This window comes from Oenanthe melanoleuca, chromosome 5 (genome assembly GCF_029582105.1).
Source record: "Oenanthe melanoleuca isolate GR-GAL-2019-014 chromosome 5, OMel1.0, whole genome shotgun sequence".
Taxonomy (NCBI): Eukaryota; Metazoa; Chordata; class Aves; order Passeriformes; family Muscicapidae; genus Oenanthe; species Oenanthe melanoleuca.
Window position 1 is genome coordinate 18,038,472 of NC_079339.1, and position 22,213 is coordinate 18,060,684.

At 47.0% G+C, this 22,213-nt stretch overlaps 1 protein-coding gene and 1 non-coding gene across 3 annotated transcripts in view; one reads left to right on the plus strand and one right to left on the minus strand.

Annotated features, from left to right (window-relative positions):
• LOC130253411 (USP6 N-terminal-like protein) overlaps nucleotides 1–17,261 on the minus strand; it is a 75,262-nt gene extending 58,001 nt beyond the window's left edge. The window contains exons 1-2 of one of the 2 annotated variants that reach the window (XR_008840557.1): nucleotides 17,178–17,242; nucleotides 5,007–5,088 (exon numbers count right to left, since the gene is read on the minus strand). The gene's annotated coding sequence lies outside the window, so the exon portion shown is untranslated. Of the gene's footprint in view, nucleotides 1–5,006; nucleotides 5,089–17,177 lie in introns of both variants that reach the window. The other variant, XM_056491974.1, reaches the window with a different exon arrangement.
• Nucleotides 17,262–17,354: 93 nt separating this feature from the next.
• Nucleotides 17,355–17,427, plus strand: TRNAA-AGC (transfer RNA alanine (anticodon AGC)). Its single transcript has one exon. It is a non-coding gene; the product is annotated as a tRNA-Ala (tRNA).
• Nucleotides 17,428–22,213: the final 4,786 nt, after the last annotated feature.

A 22,213-nucleotide genomic window follows, 5' to 3' on the forward strand; every position in this document is an offset into this window, starting at 1 on the left:
CATAAAAAATCCCAACATGAATGACAACTGAAGAGCAGCCATCTGTGTGGGCGTCTCTCTTTCCAAACAAACCTTGGAGCGGAAAGGGTTTTCCAATGAGCCAGCCAAGAAAAGGGAAACTTCATCAAGAATCACAGTGGGATCTGCCTGGAGAGTATGCTGCATGCAAGTACCAGGGCTAAAACCACTCCCCCTGCCCACTACCAGCAGTCCTCCCAGATGTCCATCTGTCCACTGCTCCTTATTTTGCCTTTTAAAAACCGCAGTGAATGCTGCTGGGGAGGACACAACGCATGGCAAGTAATTACAGAGCAAAGCAGAGCAGAAGCATCTTTGGGGATAAGCAGCAATTCAGGCAGTCACCAAATGCTGACCCTCCACGAGGGCTGCATGAGGTCTCTGCCTGTGAAACCAAGCTAAGGGAACTGTCACAGTTGTGCTGAGAGGGCTGGGTAAACAGAAACTATGGAATGCCCACCGAATTGCTCACATACACTAAACAAAGGTTTTAAAAACAACAATCTGAAGTCAGCTCTGTTCCTTGTTGCAGGCAACCCAGAAACTGCTGGAATTCCCACTTCTGCACCCTCCCATGCAGACGTGGGTTCCAGCATTCAGCCACAGACACAGCAGCTCCTCACCTGCCCCAGTACCTGGGACTGGAGGCTGCCAGCCAAGTTCAGCTCTCAGCCTGCTTAAAACCTAGCACATTTGCAAGGCACAGGGTCAAGCTAGAGCAGATGGAATGCTGAATTAGGATGCTCAGCCTCCACCCAACTCCTTCCAGAGCAGCTCCTGTTACACTGGAGACAGGGTATTGATTCAGACATTAGCAGTTTACATGCACCTTTGGGTAAACCCACAACAGTGATTTTCAGTGTCTTTGCCAGCAGATTACAACATATGCCCACATACTTTAAGCATAGTTCAAAGATATCAGCAAAAATTCACTGATAGAAAAAATATTTTCCTATCAGAGTACTCAAAACTCAAAGTGGACATCTCCTCCATAAACTCACCCGTCTGAAACAAAACCCTCCTGAGCATCAGAAAAAAAGCTGACCCAGGGATGCCCTGAGATTCCTGCTCATTTTGTAGCTAGCCACTATAAGAGGAAATTGAGCTGAGTACTGACATGCTTAAGACCATTTGAAGCAGAGACTGGCTTTCCTAACATATCAGTGTTCTTCCAGCCTCTGAGGGCAAGAGACAAAGAGGAAGAGAACTGCTTTTGGGGAGAAAGCATTAATAAGACAGGAATTTCCCTGAAATAATTAGCAATGTAAGGAAAAATCACAACACCCAACCACCCACAAACTATCCCTAAGGAAAAGCTTCAAACCTATAAAGTCTCTACATCCACAGGCCACCAGGTGTACAGCAAGCATAAGGTGACTGCTGCATCAATGCTGGGGCACACAAGATCATCTGCATCCCATACAGACAGGGTATTTGCAAATAGGAAGTCTCCAGGGAACTGTGGAAAATTGAATAGCTAAAACAATCCTGATTTGCCAGCTAATACAGATGGTTCTTAACAGAAAGATAATAACAGGCCTTAGGAAGACATAAGCTTCCTCCCCCATGGAGAGAAGAGTGTCATTTCAGCACTTATTTTTTCCTAGTCTTCTCAGGAAGCTTGGCAGGAAATGGTAGAGACTCCCTCCACTGCATAAATTCTTTTATCAGGTTAAATTAGATTAATTCCTTCAGGAAGATTACTGCTCTAGGCAGTTGATGAGTGCTCCTACCTTGATTCTCGTGGTGCTTCTAGCCCAATGACTGAAACAGCACTTAAAATTTTGTTTCATCCCCCATCCTTTCACAAAGATGCAGGTCTGTTACCTGCAGGCAACATATACCTACTTGGACCAAATGCAGAATACACCTAAATTCCTCTTTTTTCTGGTTTCCAAACATTCAGAAAAAAAAAACCAAAAAAACAAACCTGGAACTGAAGGATTTTCCTTGTTTTCTTAAGGGAACCATGACAAAGTTGCTGTGCAATTGTCTCTTGGGGGGTTGGAGCAGGCAGAAAAAAAAAAGATCAAGCAAACTGTTGGAGCTAACCTGCAGCGGGAAACAAATAATTTACATGTCCACATGTGGAATCAACTCTCATTTTTTTCAGAGGAGTAAGTACCAAAGGCTTTGAACACAGTCATCCACACTCTGATGTGTCATTCTCAGATGTCTGGTGCTTGCAGCACTACCAGCTAATGACAACAAAGATGACTCTGTAAAACAAGTGGTGGAAATATCTGAGGAGATGCAAAACCAAGAGGAAAATATCCCTGCACCCCTGAAAAGTTGCTACTTATGTGAGTGGTTAGACTCAGATTGGTTAGAAGCAGTTGGTGAGAGCAATGAGGCATGTGAACACAGTTTGTCCCTGGAGCAGCAGCTGGGGAAGAGAGGAAGAAGACAGCTGCAGCACTGCCCTAGGAGATCCCATGTGCCATCCTATTAATTTCAGGGTATTTGACAAGGGTACTCAAACATGGGCATAATACATTCCATATCATCAAAAAGCTCAACCCTTAGTGAGCCCCCAGTGGCCCCAAACACGGGTACAATAGGACAGTGCAATGCACTGCAGGGACAGAACTTTTCCCAGGGACACTGCAGTTAAGGTGGCTTTGCTAATTCACTGCTCAGGGTCAGGCCAAAAGGTTGGCTCATTGATCATCTGCCCCTGAGCAGCACTTCCCACCCATTACTGGCTAACCTCAGTGGCAGCTGTCAAAAGGAAAAGCAAGAGCAACCCAGACTGAGTTATCCACTTCAGCAAAACAACACTCTCCTCAACTTGCATTACCCACCCCTTATGCTCTCACAACAGTGTCCTAAGCTGTTTTTCAAGTCAGCATTTAGTTTTTTTGCTAGCTAATATAACATTTCCTCTCCCTTCCCCCAGTCCGAGGATTTGGCAAAATTGCTTCTTTTGCAAATCCTGCTGCAAATGCTGAACTTTTGCCAGTTAGACAGGGAAAGTCTTGACTAAAAATAAACCATGTTTCAGAAAATAGCTCTCCTTCCAGTACAATGAAGTAGCAGATCTGCCAGGAGAACACAGCCTCCAGATTTGCATAAGAATCTCCTCAAGCTCAATAGACAGCTGAAACTCCTGCGACGTACCTATCTTAACAAAAAAAACAAGGGTGGGGGGAGAAAGGAGAGAGGTAAAGTTGAGAGTGTTGAGATAAATCAAGCTTCCACCTGTAGTAGCAGGAAGGAAAGTGCCACCACCACTTGCCTGCATCCCCAGTGAACCAAGCTGGTAATAACCCACATGGGAGGGAAAGGATGGCATTCCCTGCACAGTCACTACAGAAGGCGAGAGTTTGTTACAGGAAATTCACTGCAATTCAGGCATGAGAAGGGAATGACCTGGGATTTTGCCACCTGAGTCACCAGGAGTCTGGGACACTGACTCAGTGCTGGCTTCCCCGACGCAGACATATCTGCAACAGCTTGCTAGCTAATGGAGGCACTCCTACTTTTGTTGTTCCCCTTCTTACTGTGATTTTCCCTTTAAGAAGAGGCCTTTTACAGCAGAAAACTAACCGAAGAAAAGGAAAGCATAAGGAGAAGGCTGGCATGGGAAGCACAGGCAGTGCTCAACTAACCAGCTCTGCTTTCAGCTCCAAAGTGGAGAGCACATTTGCTTGCATGCCGTGATAAACCCCAGAAAATACAGGAGAATTAGGTGGAAACAGCTCCACCCTAACTCCTACTCCTCCAGCACATCTGTGGCACCACCCAGACAATCCTGGATGAACCAGGTTTTCAAGAAAGATCTCTTTCCGTAACGAATCCATTTCACTTTTTTAGGGATCAAGAACGCTTTATGCAGCAAGTTATGGTTATATCCTCATACAATCAAATAGGCCATTCAGGCAAGCTAAGTGCAAGGCAATGCCATTTTGATGAGATCCATGAAGGATGGATGTTTGCAGGAGGAGCTTCTTTTGCTCCTAGGGCAAGCTGAAGGTTCGAGCTCAGTGTGCCAGGCCAACCCTCCTTGTCCATTAATACTCCCACAGCAGGATCGTCCACCCACTTTTCAGACCTCCCCCCGAGCAATCACAGACGGCAAAATATTCCACTCCAATTCCAGTTGCACACACACTTCTGATCACTTTGGAACAGAATTCCAGATAATACAATGGCAGACTGCAACCCAGCCCTTTATTTTCGCCTCCTCAAAGTAATCCAGAAATTGAAAGTGAGGTGCAAAGCAGACCTGCTGGTGGCATAGCAAGGGGCATCACTGAAAGCATGTTTGGCATCTCAGGGACTTCAACCGACTTAGGCAATGCACTTAGAATGTCAAACAGTTGCAAAGAGCACAGATTAGATTTTTCATTTGAGCACTGATGCCTTAAAGCAATAACAAACCAAATAACTCAGGCAGAAGGATGCACAGGGCAGCGCAGGGGAGGCACTACTCCTCTGCTCCCGAGAGCAATCAGTGGCAGAGCAGTGCAGTAATTATCCAGGGAGGAATAAGCTGCTACAGGCTGTTCTTGCCATACATTAAGAAAACAACAGCAGATTTGTTCATGGTTGGATACCAACACACACACAGCTCCCTCCCACCCTGCTGGGGACCCAGGCAGATGCTCACCACGGGGGAGCTGCAAAGGCCAGCTGAGCAGGAGGGCCCAGCAGCCGCCTGCGCAGCCGCCAGCTCAGCCGGATTCCCCAGCTGCTGCTCCGGGAAGGAAAAGGCAGTGCCTGTGTTAGCAAGGAGCATGGCCTCCCAGGAGCTGCTCTGCAGCAGCGCTGTTTTCCAGCCCTCTCCTCACAGGGCTGTCAGCAAGGCTAAATGCAAACCTAATCTCCTGCCTGGGTGTTTTCCCAAAACCTCTGGATGGAAAAAAATTACTATTCACTGCAGAGCAGTCTGCACCACAGGATCTATTCCACACCCATCAGAAAAACCCTGCACACATTTCATCCCTGGCCTCATGCAGTCCCTCCTCCCCTCACAACAAACATACCTGTTCAGAGCATCAGCTTCTCCTATAGTACTGACCATGAGCCAGAACACGATTCCCATTGGCACACAGGAACTGGCAAATCCTGTAAGCATTAGAGAGAATTGTAATTAGTGACATTAATGAGAGCTGGCTGGTGAAAAGGAAGGATACCAAAGCAACCTCGCGAGAATCAGGAGGGTGTTAGATCCCTGCCCTGAACACACTCCTGTTTTGCCCTGGCATCATAGCAGAGGCATGTGGCATGAAGCTGTCAGGGGACTTCTCCAAAATCACAGAAGGAAACCAAAGTAAAAAGCAAGATGATGAGTCCCAAACCAAGGCTGTTCATCCAGTAAAGCCTCCTTAAGAGGCACAGAAGATAACATCTATGTGCAGGGGCAGAAAAGAGGTTGGAAAATGGGATGGAAGGGATCACCTACAATGCCCCTACTGTGCTCCTTGAGATACTGCTGAAGATCTGCTCCACAGCATCTGTGCAACTTCTTCTAGTTTGCAGAGGAGGAAATCACACATGGCGCCAAAGCCAGGCTGCTTCCATTTTCTCATCATCATAATTGATTCATCATTACAGTTTCATAATAAAAATGGCTTTCTATTTTCCACTGATGGCTGTATAAAGCCATAGTACCTTACTCACACAGAAGATATTTAACCAGCACTGAGCAAGAGCTGTGACAGAAGTCACCTCTGCAGGCTACAAAAACACCTCACTTCAGGCATATGAAGTGCCTGCTGAATGCCAGAGAAAAGATAGTAGAAATGTTTCACTGGAAACAACTCTAAGCTGTCACAAGGAGTTTTTCTGATGATACAACTGAAGCAAAGGTCATCACACCTAATGTAATTTTACTTTCCCCATCTTGTTCATGCAATTGTTCGGGAATAGCAAGGAACACAGTGGATGAGGGACCATTCTCAAACACACTGTAACATAGAGAGGATCTGGAAGCTGAGGGAGGTAAGAAAACAGTGAGAAAACTTCTCTAGTCAAAACACCAAACCAGCAAGAGGAAGGTACAGAATCAGCCTGACAATGTCTCATGTACTTCCTGCCAACTGGACCTCATTATGTACTGTGAGAAAATTCACTCATGCAGCACATCAGTTTACCTTGGACTGAGAAAAAGAGACTTGCTTGCTTTCCCCAGTCTCTGCAGGTGATTCAGAGACCTGTCATTGCCAGCTGGTATTTAAAGAACCGAGAAAAAGTCTAACCTGTCCATGGTTCCCCCTCACTCATTTTCCCGTTTTTCCTTTCCCATTATGGAAGGGCTAAAGGCACTTCTAAGGATGAAAAAAATGCTGAACCACAGCACAGACCTTGGACTCCAGCCTCAATCAAATCAATCAAAAAAGGAATTTTCCATCACCCTGTTGCTCTACATTAACTGAAACACAAGACTTATTTACTCCTGTTATGTACCTCCAGGAGGGTCTTCTGTTGTTCTTTTGAAGCCAGTAAATGAACACTATTCAGCAGCTCTACAAGGACAGAAATAACAGGACAAATCCAACTTGGCCAAGTAGTAATGGTCAGTGGTAGCTTATGTATAACGATATGGAAAGCAAGGAAATTCATACCTTAAACTCACATGGCTTAAATGTGAAGGGAGCTGCTTTAGCTTTGTAGGACTTCAACTGCACTGGTATTGACCCATGCCTGCCCCAGGGCTCAGCACATAGGGAGTATCAACACAGCTGCCATACAGAAAACCTTTTCTCTCTTCCTCCTCCAGCTCCTTTTCCATTTAACAATTTTCTCAATGCGACTCCTACTCCTAGACAACACTGCAGAAACATCACTGGCAAAATCCTAAGTCCTCGCTTCCCAGTATTGCCAAGCAAGGCAAAAAGAGATGCCTGCAGCTTTCTTAAGTGCTGCTGGATTTAATCAAAGCCATATGAAGGTGGCCTGGCTTGCCTTCCCAAAGCAACTGCAGCTCTCAGACAAAGCATTTTGTCCCACAGAAGAGAAATATACTGGAAACACAGCGGAGTGCCAGGGAATCACACTTCTCAGCCCCCACCTTAGTTCCCAAACTTCCTCCTCACAGTGCCCAGCAGAGTCACTCATCCCAAGGCTGCTCTTCCCCAAGACACAATCAGGCTCCAGGCAATGCAGAGCATGGATAACACACTCATGACAGCTAAGCTCCTCTGCCACTTCCTGCAGCTCCAACTTGTCCATCAAAATACATATTTCTCAGTTCCACCACCCCAGCAGACCCTCTCTGTCCTTGGCTATGATGACTCCTTTCTTGTTGCAGACTGAAGTAGTGCTGCAGAAACATGATAACCTTCTGTTTCATCTAATGCAGCAAACAAAGATTGACCAGTTTTTTACGAAGCAAGGCAGCAGAGGACTGAGCTATACTGGATGACTACAAAGAAGGGGCATCCACAACTTCTGGAGGCAACCTGTTGCAGTGCCTCACCATGCTCATCACAGAAAAATTCTCCCTTATATTCAATCTAATATTCTCCTTGATACATTCAGCAGGAAGCTTTATTTAAAAGCTGTGCTCAAAGTCCTCCCAGAGGGAAAACCCCCGGGTTAACTGGGAAGCCAAACTCTGGCAGCTTGTACACAAAGCCATGAGTCAGCAGTGCCCCACAAAGGACTCTTCTAACACTGTAGCCTCCCAGAAATATTAATGCACTTGGCAATCCTTACCACCCTTTTACATAGAAGGAAACTGGAGTAGAAGCAGGACATGTTCTACCAGGGGCTACACAGCCGCTCTTCAGCAAGCCATGCCCACTCCCACAGGCTCACCAGCTCAATTGATCCAAAACTACCCTCTGCTGCCACAACAGATAGTCCTGCCTTTTCCCTCTCCCCACTTCTACACATCCTAGTCATCTCTACACTAGAGGTAGCAACCATCATTTGCTTGATCCAACTGGAAGTCATCCCAGAAATAAGAAAATAAAGGGGAAGAGTTTCTGGCAGGAGAACAGCCTGAGATCAGCTAAAGCTGATGAGAAGCATGACCTCAGAAAGATGGTACAGTGCTACATGTGGAAATCTAGATGAGGCTTCAACCCATCATATATTTGCCTTTGCACAGGAGTAAGTCATGTAAAATCAGTTTAACAGATCCATTCACTCCTGAGCGTGCTCAGTCACTTTTGTAAAGACCCATCCAAAACAGCCTGGTGATCTGCTCTCTCTCCAAACTAAGCTGATGCACTCAAACAGCAACACACCACAGCTATGCAAGCCTTGCAGCTTACCAAGGAACAGCGGTAAAACAAAATTACTAATTCCTCCAAGAGGTTTAGGGATTTTCTTTTTTTTCTTTTTGGAGGTGGGGGGGTTATTTTGTCATAGCTGAAGGGCATTCTCAAATGGTTTCCAGGAGCAGAGGAGCAAGAACAAGCATATGCAAAGGATCTAGCAAAAGCTCTTAAGCAAAGCAGACAGCAGGAAGCTGAAAACAAATATGCAAAGCCCTTTGCAGCACCAAAGTTCAAATCCATCTGGATATTTCTAAGGCTGTCACGGCAGCCCATAGAGGGGATTTTCCAATTCCTTGCAGGGAAACCCTGGAAAATAATGATGGAAAAGTAGAAGTACAGGCTCAAACTCTAAGCCAGACCTTCATTCCAACACATGACCAACTTCAACAGCACCAGGAATGTGAGGGAGGAGCACAAGACAGCTCTGCCTGGTCCCCACAGGCTGACTTGTCACCAGCACTGGGAAGCCTGAACCCCCTTCACCCCCACCCTGCTTCTCCTCTGGCACGGGTGTGGATGGAGGGGTTGCAGCAGACACAGGTGCAGCTCAGAGCAGCTGCCAGCACAAGTCTTCACACGCCAGCCAGTCACCTCACCTCCGAAACCTGCAAGAGGCACAGTCCCCATCCAAAAAGTACATGCCACAAAGCTGCAGTGAGCAGAGGGATCCAATCCATCAGCTTGACCAGAGGTCCCTTCCAAGTATCCCAGCAGCAGTCTGACAGAGCTCCCCACCACTAGCTCCTTACAGAGGGGAAGGAGGCAGAGCTAATCCTGCCTTGTTTTTCTGAGTTACACAACATTAGTCACACAGGCTTCTGCCCCAGGGCCCCCATGCAAGCCTTGCCTTCGATGGTTGCTGCATGCTCCCACTGAAACCACCAACTCTCAACAGGAACAGACAAGCATAGTTCAAAAACTCACATTTGAGCCTCCTTTATACACCTTTCACAGAAATACCCACAGCTGCCCCTCCACTTCACACAGCTCTTTTTTTTTTTTTTCCCCACCAGAAACAGCACCAAGTTAGTCAAACTGAGTTTCCATGGCATTAAAATCAATTAACCAGCTACACATCTCCAACTGACCCATTTCCAGTTTTTCTGATAACTATTACCATGCAGACCACATGCACATCCCCAAAATATCCTACAGCATTCTTAAGAAAATCATGGACTTTGCAATAAAGTTCAGGCTTTCACCTCTGCAGAAATGCATCTTAGTTTAAAAAAAGGAATAAACCACAGCCGATCAATTCGGGTCAGTTTTTACCAAGAAGAGCTTCAGAAGTCAGCAGTAGCCTAGTGTAACCACAGAGCTCATGTGAGGCAGGACACAAGAGCCATCACGTCACACATCCAAAATTCATGCTGGAGACCCTCCAGTTGCCTGCATGCCACCTCCTAGCAGCAGGGACTTGGGGCAGTGCACAGCTCCTCAGCTTGCAGAGAAAAGCAGCTCATTGCACTCACCAAGACACCAGTGACCACTGGTAACAGATGGAAGCAATGCCCACACCTGTTTCTAAGTACAGACGAGCTGCCAAAGCAACCAAGTGAGCCAAAACCCTTCAGCTGCGTCTCCAGAGAGGTCTCCTGGCCCATGCCACAGCTCTGCTTTCCCCACCAGCTTTGCAGCACCAGCAGGAATTGCTCTGTAACAGTTTTGTAAGCAGACGCCTGCAGCGGAAGCAGCCTCTGGTGCACAGCCTCTTTGCTCATCTTAATGCAATTCTTGAAATCAAACTAGAACAGCTAAATTCATTCTCTGAGCTCCAGCAGGATAGTGGCAAACTCAATCTTTTCATTTCAGTCTGCCACTTCCAGCAGTCAGAGAATATGGAGTAGAAACATTGAGGCACAAACTAAAGACCAGGGATGCATTTCCCAGGAGCAAATACCTCTCCTGCCCAGCCTCTGTCCATTCAGCTGTCCCCATGCCAGATCCAGCACCCTGCTGTAGGTGATGTGCAGTCTCCCAAGTACTGATCTGCTTGGATATGCCAGAGGATGAGGTCAGTGGAGATACCAGCTGGCATCCATGCCCAAGGCAGGAAAGCAGTAAGGGAAGAGATCCCTGCAAAATCCAGACAACAATCTTGAAAAACTGTTTCCTTGGACACACAGGAGGCTGACAGCCCACTGCCAAAGAGGGGCAGAGGTACCCCCTGTCCCTTCTCCTTCCTGCTCCCTTCAGTCTGCTGGAGGGAAAAGCTCTGGCTGCCATGGAATCTCTGCCTGCCATCAGACTGAGTGCTGGAACGTAAGAGGGGAAGATGACAACAATTTCCATCCAGACCTTTGGATGTTAAAAGCATGGCAAGGGCAACACTGCAGGAAAGAAGGCTCTCTGAGTTCTCACATGTCTGTAGAGGGCCAGAATAGCTGAAGGGATTTATAGACCAAGCCTGAAAGCACACACACACTTGCTGAGCTGAGTCCACCCCTTGTATTGACACATGTATGGTGCAATTTTTTCCACAGAAGCAGGATTACAGCACCCTACTTCAGGAGGTGACTAATCACGTAGCTGGAAACAAGTTCAGCCCCTTCAGTGGTTAAGATCTTATTGGTTTTCTCAGCTATATGTTACATATGCCCCCTTCTCACTCCAAATTCAACTTCAAGTTCCAACTGCTGCACCTCATGGCATCTTTCTCTGACAGCATGGGAGACCCTGAGCAAACTCCAGCCAGATCTCTTCAACATACAGAGGTATCAAAGCACAGCCATCAGGTCACCCGTGCCAAACCTGCTGTGGGATTTACACCATGAGCTCAAGGCAGGCAGAAGAACAATGTACCAGGCTCTGCTCAGACTCCAGACATTTAGAGCATCTCTGGGAGGTCAAGTGATGGCCCTACCAGCCCTTTATCCACGGGACCCAAGTGGTGGATATCTGTCCCCCACAGCTACCCTCAGCCTGGTCAGCTCTGCAGCAAACCTGATGGAAACACAGCTGTGGCTCAAAAATACATTGGCAAAGAAGAAAATTCACTGCCAGGCCACTTAGACTGTGGCAGCATCAAGTTGGCTTAACTGTGCACCTCAGCCACAAGAGCCATCAAACAAATCAATGCCTTGCAGGTCAGACAGAGGTTTCCCAGTGACACTTATACAGCAAGTCCAACACAGCAAATAGTGAGACTTTGAACTAGTTTCAGTAATTTTATCTGGTTAGCATCATATGCAGCACAGGGAACACTTCTGACCCACTTTGTTACCACCAGAGGAACAAACACATTACATCCTTCCTCATAAACCCCCCACAACCTTATATCAATACTCACATGGTCACTTTTGACTCATGGAACTGAAGGGGGAGGGAGAAGAGATACTGTAAGAACAAGGCACCACAGCTTTTCAATAAACTGAATTTCTAAATATACAGATCATTTTCCTAACTGTTCTTTCATCTATTCTATATAGAAAATTTTGACAAGACACATAGCTCACTATCAGTGCACCCTTGCTCCACTCAAGCCCAAATCAGATGTCAGAGCTTTAAAAGAAGGAAAGGAGACACTCAAAAATTTTAACTTGGGGTGAGAAAACCACACTACTAAGCTAAAAATTCTGTAGTCAGCTATGATGCAAACAGGAGAATTTTTTTTAAAAAAGCAATTGCAGTAGCTCTGACTGATACTGTATCACCCCAACATCCTGCCACCGTGGTGGTGAGTGGCAGATGTGGCTCTCACAAGCATGACCCTCACTGATTAATGAACAAAACTGAAGGCAAGAGGAGGCAGAAGATTTAAATCAAGACAATCTGTTTTTGATCCTGATTTCTGGTGAGTGCATTGGCCCACAGTATGTGCATGAAGAAGGCAGGCATGTCTGCTGCAAAGAGAATAAGAGATGCAGGAGCAGGTTGCAGACTCAGGCTGGCTGTCCCAGCTGCTGCTAGGTTACCAGCAAAGCATGCACCTCACTTTGCTCAACGATCCACTCTCCCCCACACCTCTTACAGCTGGAGGCACTCGCAAGCTGCTGAATGCACCAACAAACCAGCATTTTGAGCAAGCCACCTTTAGCTTTAGCTCTGCTGCCAGGACACCAGCAGGGACCTGAGTCCTAACTAAGGAGATCAGATGTATATTGATGGACACTTAGGCAAAGCTGGAGTGATGAGGACACACAAAGGGCTGAGCATCCCCAGCCCCTGCTTCTTCTTCATTGAACTTTTTCTCCCCCACCTTGGACTGATGACAAGGAAAATCCTTCACTGAGCTCCAAAAGATGAGGCAAGTGATTTGTTTGCTTGAACTTTGGGGTACCACAGCACTGGATCTCACTGGCACTGTGATCTCTCACCCTGCCTGACACAACTGCCCAGCTGCTGCTTGTGGCACAGGAAGCTCTTCTGCAGAAACTTGAAAGGTGCTGGCCCCTGCATTTGATTTCCAGGATCCAAGCCACCAGGAGAGCTAAAAATATCCCAATTAACCATTCCTTTCCAACACAAGACTTGGTGATGGTGCCACAAAGGTATTATACAACTGCAAATCAAACTAAGAAAAGTGAGAAATCAGAAAAAAAATATTTCAAAAAGAAAACAAACTGAGAAAACAGCTAGCCAGAACCATAAGATCTGAATTAAAGCATGGACCTCATCACCAAAAATGTAGAAAAGCTTGTGCTACTTGCAATTGTGGAGACTGGCTCTGAGGTGCTTGCAAGCTTTGTGGTGTGACACACACAGGGTGTGTAATTTCTGATCTGCATTGATTATACACAGAGAGCTCTTTCTGGCCATAGCCTATGCAAGCTGTCTCCTGGATCAGCTGGCTGCTTAGCATGGTGCCATCCTTCATGTCAGAAGTTAAGCAGGAAACTTTTATTCCCTGTAAAACTCAATGCAAAGAGACAGCTTAGCTCTGGAGCTAAGGATTTCCTCACATGAAGATTTAGCAACAGATTTTTTTATCACTGCCCAGTCTTTGCAGTGACATGTAGACTTTAAACATCATCTGTGGGTAATACTGGAGTATATTACTCAGAGCAGTGCACCCAGGAGAACCAGCAAATCCTCTCCGTTTGAGCCTGAGCGTTAGCTTTACCATGGAATTACATTTATCTCTCTGGCACTAGGCTCTCATTAATGGAATTACCAGGCAGGCTGCTTCAGACTTAACACTTGAGAGAGGCGGTCTGGGATGGCTCCACTCCAGCCTCAGCCCGCAAAGCCGGCACTGTTCCTCCATCCTCCAGCGAGCTGCCGCCCGAACGAGCCCGACCCCATGACGAGAGCCAGGGAAACAAAAGGAACAACCCCGAACTGTCCAGGGCAATCAATATCTTTCTAGGAACATCCAGGCTTCTTGCCAGCTTTCTCCCAACCCCGATTTAGCTCTTCTGCAGTGCAGAGGGGGATGGCACGCGCAGCAGCAACCTGGCAGGACGCGGAGCCGGCAAGCGTGGCTGGCACTCAAGCAAACACTTAGGGCGAACAATCTTCACCGGTCCCTCTACAAATACCTTAAGCTGAGGGTACAAATACCTTCAGCAAACCCACAGCTAGGGAGAGCACCAGCCACCTTGAAAATCAGAGCAAGCACTCCAGTCTGAATACTTGCTTCAGAAATACCCACTGCTACTTCAAACGGGGAGGTGTATGGTACCAAACCAACCGAGATTGCTACCCTTGGCACTCAGGAATATCTTGCATATTCTAGAAATCTGCCTTCCACCACACAGCAGCTCTTGCAGTGCCATGCTGAGCAATCTGCAGAGTGGCATGAACCAGCCCCTTAAAGAACCCCTGCACTACCCAGTGAAATGGACAACGGGGATGTCCCAGGCTGCCGAAAGCCAAAGGGGATGCAGAAAGCAACCATTCCACAAAGCTGCACGGATAGCTCTGCAACTTCAGCATCTGTGGGGGCTGTTCTTTACACAGAGCAGCTGTAGGCTTCTTTAGTATATTCCCAGTCACCTGCAAGGCAACTTCTTTAATCTCAGCATGAATGGAGCACAAGGAGAAAACAGAGATCCACCAAAACCTGAACAATACTTGCCTACCACTGTTCAGGAGTACAGCTCTGCCAGGGCAAGTGGAAGATAGAAAGGAGAAAGTAAGCACAAAGTTTATTTGCAGAGCACAGACATGTCCTTCCAACAGCTTGAGCTGTGGGAGCTGAATTACTCTCTCCTGTAATTAAAATGAAGGAGAGGAACGCACAGGAATTACTCCAGCATAACTGTGAAGGACTGACAAGTTTTGAGTTTCAAAATCCACCTTAACACAGATTCTTTGCTGCGATTTTAATTCTAAAGAAAAGAAGAAAAGCGGTTTTGCTGTGGGAAAAGCTGCTGTACAACCCTGTTATTAAGCCAAACAAGGCACAAATGAGGGAGGGCTGTGGCTGAGGTTGACGAAGCAAGGCTGAAGACAGGCTTCTCTTCCCCCTGTATCTGCTCTGCCAGGAGCTCCCAGCAACACGATTCAGAGGCAGACTGCCCCGTGACAGGAAAAACACACATAACACCCAGGCGGTGAAACCTCACATCTGACAGCATCTATGCAAAACACAGCCTGAAACATATTTTCCAACTCCACAGTCAGCTTGATACTTAGCAAAGCCACGCTGGTGAAATGCTGTCCCGTGAATTGAAGGTGAGATTCCTCAGCTGGAGAGACTCTCAAGCATCTCCTAGTTTTCTCCATACAGAAAAAAGAAAAAAAAAAGTAAAGAAAAAAAGGAAAAGAAGCCTGGGGTAAGATTGAGGGGTTCTGCAGCTCAGGGTAATGTAAAAGAGACAGGAGGACATGAGAAGAAAAACAATAACACAAGTGCAATGCTCTGCAGTGTGGCACCCAGGGGTATAGCTACAAAAACTACTTTCTTTTTAAAAAACCAAAAAGGGTAAGGAGCCATCAAAATTATGAGTCAAGCTCCAAGATAAGAAATCATACTGCTGGATGGGTGCGGCTGTCTGCTTGTTTGGTCGCTGTTAGGCTTTTTCTTAAAGATAAACATGTCTTTCAGAACATGCTTGTTGGCCAATCTTCTCTCTGACAAAAAAAAAAAAAAAAAAAAAAAAAAAAAAGAAAAAGAAAAACACATAGAAGGAAGCTCACAACCATGAAAACGATCAACGAGAGACAGGAGAGCTTCTGAAGAGCTCTGAGGTCATGCTTAACAGGCCCTTTAAAGTAAGATGAAACACATCAAAAAGAACAAAAGAGGAGTAAATTTAAAATTCCATGTATTGCAATAAAATTTAATCAGAGAACCTATTAAGCAAACTCTGCAAGAAGCAGACCCCACTCACAGAGCCCAAAACCTGTCAAGTAAAATAAATAAATAATGTTTTGCACCTATTTCACTTGCAATGCTGTAGATATATAGGAGTATTTAATCAGAAATTCATAGTCTGGAGGAGGATAGCTCAGCAAATGCATCCAAAAAAAGTAACTTGTATATCACAGGCAGAACTAAGGCAAATCCCTCAAGAGGGTGTAAAATTGAGCAGAGAATGGTTTTGAATCCAACAGAACGACGGCTTGAACACAGCCAAGGTAGAAGTAGAAAAGTACTGCAGGAAAGCAAAGTGCAAAGCACCCAGGAACTGGACGGAGCAAAAGCCACAGCAGGCTCCATCACTCTCACCAGATTCCCTGCTGGCTCAGTGAATTGCAGTGACTTGGATCACTGCCTGCAGCCTGGCCAGCTCAGCCCAGGACTCTGCTGCTCTCCCCACAGCTAGGTGTTAAGCAGCCACCACCGAGGTTATACAACAAGGTTATTTTGTAATCGCCTTGGTTCAGAAAGTATTTTACACTGGCCATCAATACATTTTGGGTTTTGTCTTGTCTCACTCAAGGACATCAGAGGGGAAGAAAAGTGACTGAGCACAAGGCAAGATATTTACCAGAATGACAGGTTTTTAACTGAGTCCTGGATATCACAACTGCTGAACACAACTTTAATTAAACATTAGCCCACTAATACTTTCGTCTTCTTCAACAGCTCACAGAGAAATGACCCAATGCTCTCATCTGCTTTGCTATGCACCCCTTCATTGAGGGCATCCCCTTTTCCCTCATCTAAAACAGGCACCAAAATCCCATCTGGTCAACGCAGTTCCCCAGAAGACTCCAGCACTGACCCCATCTGCCATTGCGACAGGCACCTGAAGTTCCCTGCTCCAGAGCCAGCACCGCCTTCCTTGTCCAGCAGGGAAATTGTTGCCTTTAACTCTACTCCAGCTGGAGCACAAGAGCAAACGGAACCATTTCTTGAAGAAAAAGACCTCGCGATTCACCACGGTGCCAGATTTCACTTCTGTGGTTGTTGTTTTCAAAGGAGACATTGCAAGGCAAGGCGGAGAGAACCGACTGCCCGCAGCAGGTTTGCTCATCCAGGCGCTTGGGCATCCCAGCTGCCCCAGCCAGGCGCAGGGACCCAGCCCGGATGTGCCAGCCCGGATGGCAGCAGGTACCGGGAGCTGCCCAGCCAGGCCGAGTGCCACCGCGATCCCGCGGGGCGCAGGGGGTGCTGCGGGCTCTGTGCCCCCAGGGCCGTGAGGGGCTCCGGCCGGGCGAAGCCGCCCCGAACGGTAACCGGGGTCATCCGGGCAGCTCCGCGCCCTTCATCAGCTGGGGAGGGGCTCGAGATTTTGTGAGGGGTTTTTTTGTTCGGTTGTTTCGTTCTGTTTTGACCTCAATGCAGTCCCAGCAGGACTCCAAGGCGCAGCCCAGGCCGCTGGCAGAGCCTGTGCCGGTGCTCCAGCCCCTGCTCCGACCGCCACACGCACCGCCGCCCCACACACACACACACACACACACAGAGCCGCATGCATCCTGCCCCCCAAGCACACAGCCCTTCGCAGCCCCCACCATTCCCATTCCCATCTCATCCCCATTCCCGCCCCATCCCCGCTCCAGTTCCCATTCCCGCCCCGTTCCCGCTCCAGGTCTCACCGCGGGGCGCATCCTCCTCTCCCGGCGCGCGCCCAGCCCGGCCCGCTGCCGAGCCCCGGCCGTCGCGCTGCCGCGCAGGCGCACTGGGAGCACCGAACAGGACGTGTAACGGCCGGCAGCGCACGGCGTCTCGCGAGAAGTGAATATGGTGGCTCTGGGAAGACCAAAAAGTAAGGCGGGGAATTAGCTCAAATGGTAGAGCGCTCGCTTAGCATGCGAGAGGTAGCGGGATCGATGCCCGCATTCTCCAGCTACTTTTCCTGCTCTCTGCTGTCAGCCTGCAGCCTGCTCCCCTCGTTACTGGCTCTACGTTTTAAAATTCCTTACGTTTTTATTTACTTCTTTGGCATTTGGAAAGACCACAGAACGTGCCGAGTTGGAAGGGGCCTACCAGGCTCATCGAGTCCAACTCTCGGCCCTGCACAGGACGCCCTAAGAGTCCACAGCGTGCCCAAGAGCATTGTCTGAGCACTTTCACTCTGTCAGGCTGTGACCCTTCCCTGGGGAGCCTGTTCCAGTGCCCAGCCACCCTTTGGGTGAAGAACCTTTTTCAAATAACTAACCTAAACATGCCCTGTCACAACTTCAGGCCATTCCCTTGGGTCCTGTCACTGCTCCCCAGAGAGAGAGATCAGTGCCTGCCCCTTCCCCTCACAAGGAAGCTGTAACTGCAGACATCTCCCCTCAGTCTCCTCCAGGCTCAGCAGAGCGAGCGACCTCAGCTGCTCCCAGTACAGCTACATAGACATGTTTCCCTATGTGCTAAAGGCAGAACAGTGTCTGGGTATTCCTGCCAATGCAAGAGGGTCTTTTGTTTCCATATTGAACACTGGCCAAGGCCACAGCAGAGAGCAGCACCCACTGCATCCAGTTCTTCCCACACAGCTCTGGCCACAGCCTCCTTTTCTCATCCCACCCAAGAGCAGGAACGCATTTACAGATCCCTTCACCTGGAGGCCTCTGGTAGAGCCAAAACACTTGTTTGCCTTCTGTAAATTTAAGAAGGAATCAAAACACCTCAAGGAGTCATTCATGTAGGTGCCATTTATTAAAAAAAAGGTCAAGACTTTGCTCCCAGAATTTATTCAGGTGCAAAGTTCAAGCAAGTACTTCACATTCTGGTCCTATTCTATTGCAACAAGCCACAAGGAATAACCAAGAGCTTTTTAAAAAATAGAAACAGTTTTAAAAAACTGGTGGTGTATTATGGAAAAAAAAAACAACCTCACAGGATTACACTCAGCTGGCATTTCCATCCCTGCCGCAAACTAAACTGGGAATCAATGGAGGAAAATAATTGTTAGCACTTTCCTCAGTTACATGCACTAGGAAATGACCTTTCTGGCAAATTTCAATGACAAAGAAGGAAATTTCAAACTGCTCACAGGTCCCAGCCCATACCTGAGTAAACTGCAAAATATCTCAACCCCCAACCTTTGCAGCAAATTAATTCTGATAGTCGAAGGAAGAACTGGATTAAAGAGAGGATGCAGTGGATTTTTTATGGTACAAGCCTTATGGGGAGCAGCTGAGGGAACTGGAGTTCTTTAGCCTGGAGAAAAGGAAGCTCAGGAGAGACCCCATCCCTGTGTACAACTACCTAAAAGGGGTTTTAGTGAGGTGAGGGGGTCTCTTCTCACAGAAGACACAGGTGACAAGTTACAGGATGAGTGGAAATGGCCTCAAGTTGTGTCACATGAGATTTAGATTGGATAGTAAGAAAAAATTCTCTGACGGGATAGTCAGGCATTGGAATGGGCTGCCCAAGTAAGTGTTGGAATCACCACCCCTGGAAATGTTCAAAAGGCATGTGGATGTGACAGCCTGGGCCATGGCTTAGTGATGAACACAGTGATGCTGGGCTAACGGGTGGACATGATCATTTGGAAGTCTTTTCCAACCTTCACGACTCTAAGATACAAAGTGATTTTTCTGGGCACAAACACCCACGAATTCTCATGGGTACTCTCATGGAGACTAGAGGGAGATGCCTCTACTGGCAGAGGACATCTACTATTCCTTTCTCCAAAAAGGCAATGGTAACATGCAAATTGAAGTCTGAAAAACAGATGAATGTATGGTTGTTGGGGTTCTCTTAGCTTCAAGATTTCATTCTTGCCTTTTAAAGCTCATTTAAACTCACACTTCTGAGTCCTGTACAAACTCATGAAATAACCAGTTGTCCCTACAGTGGCCTTCAAAGTTTCAGCAAATTATTCACGTCTTCCTGTGCAGCAGGATTTAACAGGAAAGTGAAATCCACTGCAGTCTCCTATTTCATCAGCTGCTACACAGCTGGCATGAAGAGACTGTGTTGTGAAGTACACCTGTGTTTCTGGTCTGGTCCTCTCATTTTCCCCTCTAGCTGTGGCCCTATCTCAGCCCTCAAACCCTGCAATGATTTGGAGACCAAGAGCAACTTCAGGATGAGAGAAAACCAGAGGACCGTGAGTCTGGTCAAACTGATGCTGCATCGCCCTCTGCAGATGGGCAGGCAAACACTGCTGCAGGCTGAGGCAGAAGATGACAAAAAAGCAGAGATGTGAGAAAAATTCCTCCGACCGTGCTTTTTCTGCAGGTGTGTTGGTTGATGAACTTATCTGGAAGGCTCCGTTTTCTTGGGGCTGGCTCCATTTTCACTGGACCCACTGTGAAAGTCTTTATCCATAGGGATAAAGTATTACACATACACTCACAGCACTATTTCATTATAATGCTTTCCACTCCACCCAAACACAAAACCAGAGCAAAATGGAAACAAAAGATTTTCTTTTACAAGAACAAGGCAACCACATCAGAACAACAAGAATTTCCTCCCTAATGGTTTTCTTGTGGGAATCTATAATGAGCTGCCACAGTATGGAATATATCCATATGTGTGTACACATGCATGCAAGTCAGGGTAAGCAATTGCCTGTATTTGCTGAAAACCCAAACCTTGCTCAGCCACCTCACCACCAGCTTGCTGCCAGCATCTGTTTATGGACCTCCTTTTGTTTTTCTTTTAATTTTTTTTTTAGCTGCTGAGGCACCAGTTAAGCCACTCGAGCTCCACAGATACTTTGCTCCCCAGTGCTTAACCAGCCCACTGACTCTTCAGGAATGACCCACGTTTTGCATTTCCTCGCCCTACAAAGCCTCACTTCAAGTTCGCACACAAGTTCAAGGAACAAATGGCTTCCAGCAATGGATCAAGTAGGATATAAACAAATCCCTCACTGCAACAAATGGAGCTGGGAACATGCTTACAACTTGCTGTTTTGATCTCCACAGCTGAATTTATGGAATGAATTTTCTGGTAGGTATCAGTCAAATTAGAAAAAGATCTGTTACTACTCTTAGAAGTCTATTGTTTTCAGTTTGCACTAATGGCTTTAAGTATTCTTTTGTAAGTTTGTTCTAGGGTTATGTGCATAAATTTAGCTTTAAAATAAAGTAATCTTACATGCAGATACATATCTCAACTTCCTCATATCCCAGGATACAAGACCTGCACTTCATGCCTTCTTGCCAGCTGCGCACAAAGACAGCAGATGGGCATCACCATGCTCTCCCTCCCAGCTACAAAGACCAAAAGAGGGAGAGGAACTACAAAAGAAGGAGATAAATTTGAACAAACTCAGAAAGGATAATGGAAAACTGTGATAAAGAAGGGAACACAGGGCAGATGTCACTGCCAAACTTTAAGGATCCTCAAAGAATCAGCCTGAGTCTGTAGAAATAACCAAATGGACATGCCTTGCATGTCAAGAGTCTTCCACTGTTTCTGTGGCAAGACATACACAGGTATTTCTCACTAGTGTTTGCTATTGGTTTTCTCAGCCCCATTTTGTATTATTTCCTCGGGTCTTGTGGGTATCTCAATGAGCAGAGTCCTGCTTGCTGGGGAAAGGGCAATAGATTTTTTCAGAGATGCCTTTTGTTTTCCCCACAGTGAGGGCAGCCAAAGGGTTGACAGGAAGACAGAAGAACATAACCTTTTGGCATGGCTATTTGCCCTGTATATCTAATATTTCACCAACACAGACCAGAGTGTATTGGGTGCTTTCCCAGGGCAGGAGGTCTACAGAAGGTCCACGTGACATAAACCTCTCTGAAACTCTAACAAACACTAGACTTTGTCCTTTAGAGACTCCTGATAAGTGCAGCGAAGTGGGAACCAAGAGCTGAGAGATGCCAGCATTGGCTGGATAGGAAATGACACCTTTGCTGTTGCTGAATGACAGGCATCTCTTGCCAGCATTAACTTTCTTCCTAACACTAGCGGTCTTCCTGAAAGCACCATGCCAAGCAAGAAGGGCAGAGATATCCTTCACCAGACACTGCATTCTCCTCCATTTGCCTGTCAGGGAGCATCCTAACAAACCCCAAAGCCAGAAGCTTGGGCCATCCCCAAGCTCTTGCCTCTGCTTTAGGAGGTTTCAGGTCAGTCCCAGAAGCACAAGGACTGTTCTAGCAAATTCTTTGTGTGGATGACCTTGTTTTCCTGAGAGGGAATAGGGAAGACGTGAATTCTCTGGCTTTCAACTCTCTTATGGGCACTGAGGAAAGTGGGTTTTAGCTCATTGAGCTCTCCTGGTGATTGGCTCCCATCTCCTCCAGGAGAAGGATAATAAAAGCAGCTGGAGGGAACTTCTAGTATTTGTCCTGTGGCTCAACAAAGGCTCTGTTTCCCAGGCCATCATTCCACCATCATCTCTGTCAGCATCTGCAGCCACAGGGGGGAAAAACAGATCTGTCCTTCTGCTACTGGATCATTTGCAGGGTATTGAAACATTAATTCATCTTCACACCATTAAGAATGGGGGAAGAAAGCAGGTTACTTCAACCCACAACTATTGTGCAATGCAGCTTGAGTGACGGCAGGGTTTTCCTTGAGAAGGAGAAGAGCCACTGAGAATTTGGGAGAAGGAAGTGCTTGCTGCTGAGGGGCAGTTTTAGGGAGAGACGACCAGGGCTGTGCCCAAGGGACCTTTCCAGGCAGTGTGAGCATTCAGCTTGTGCAGAAGCAGGGGGCTGCCTGTGCTCTAGCCCTG